At 22.5% G+C, this 989-nt stretch overlaps 1 long non-coding RNA gene across 1 annotated transcript; it reads left to right on the top strand.

Annotated features, from left to right (window-relative positions):
- On the top strand, positions 1 to 683 carry LOC107885031. The gene is made up of 2 exons (XR_001680288.1): positions 1 to 90; positions 560 to 683. It is a non-coding gene; the product is annotated as an uncharacterized LOC107885031 (long non-coding RNA).
- Positions 684 to 989: the final 306 nt, after the last annotated feature.

Below are 989 nucleotides of genomic sequence, written 5' to 3'. Positions count from 1 at the left end.
TTCGTAGATAAAGTCGTCAAACCCATCGGCGAAAAGGTAGAATTAAATAAAATCACCGAAAACGTTATCAAAACTACTAAGGATATGGAAGTATGTTTACATATTATAGAAATTATATGTTATAACCAAAATCATGTTATAACCAACACATAGTACATCATAGTAGTATAGGTGCATATTATATATATAAAACCATTTATTGATATTTTGAAAATATTAATTTTAGTTTAAAAATTGGTTTCGTTTTTCAACAATTGATTGGTTTTCTTATCGTTGAATAACAATATTAAATCTTCAAAATTAAAACATTCGTTGACATTTTTTAACACCATTGGTTACATTCATTATCTTTACATACCTATTCATACATGATTATTATTGACACTGGAGGATTTGAAAGTTAAAATAACTATTAAAATGAGCAATTGTCAAATCCACAAGATTACCTACACCCTATACAATATTATTATAATATTTATCAATTATGTTTTGTTATTCAATTATTTTTATAGTTTAAATATATGAATCATTAATATTGATTATTGATTTAATTTTTTAGGCTACCATGAACCGGGCCATCGACGGATTTAAGAAACAATGATTGTTTCAAAATGACGAGTGACTAATCCAAACAACAATTTTTATATATTTTTTTAATTAAATTATTTTCTTTATAAAATTTATTTTTATTTCTGTTTTTTTGTTTTTTCAATAAAATATATATATTGAGTTAATATTTTTCAAATTATTTGTTATTAATTATTTTATAATTGTAACTAAATCTGATATGGTCGATTATATGATTTTATTATTGTTTAAACTACCTTCAGTATGAACAATGCTAGTTGGGTTAAAGTAAGGCATAATTATTTAAAAAAATTAATACAAATATGATAAAAATTGTAACAATATATCAGGAGCCTTGTATTAATTTTTTGCTTTAAACGTCTTTGCTCAATACTCCGAAATTTATCAACCATATAAATATA

The sequence above is a fragment of the Acyrthosiphon pisum genome, chromosome X, assembly GCF_005508785.2.
Source record: "Acyrthosiphon pisum isolate AL4f chromosome X, pea_aphid_22Mar2018_4r6ur, whole genome shotgun sequence".
Lineage (NCBI taxonomy): Eukaryota > Metazoa > Arthropoda > Insecta > Hemiptera > Aphididae > Acyrthosiphon > Acyrthosiphon pisum.
The sequence above is the reverse complement of the archived record's forward strand: the minus strand, read 5'-3'. Positions and strand labels throughout refer to the sequence as shown.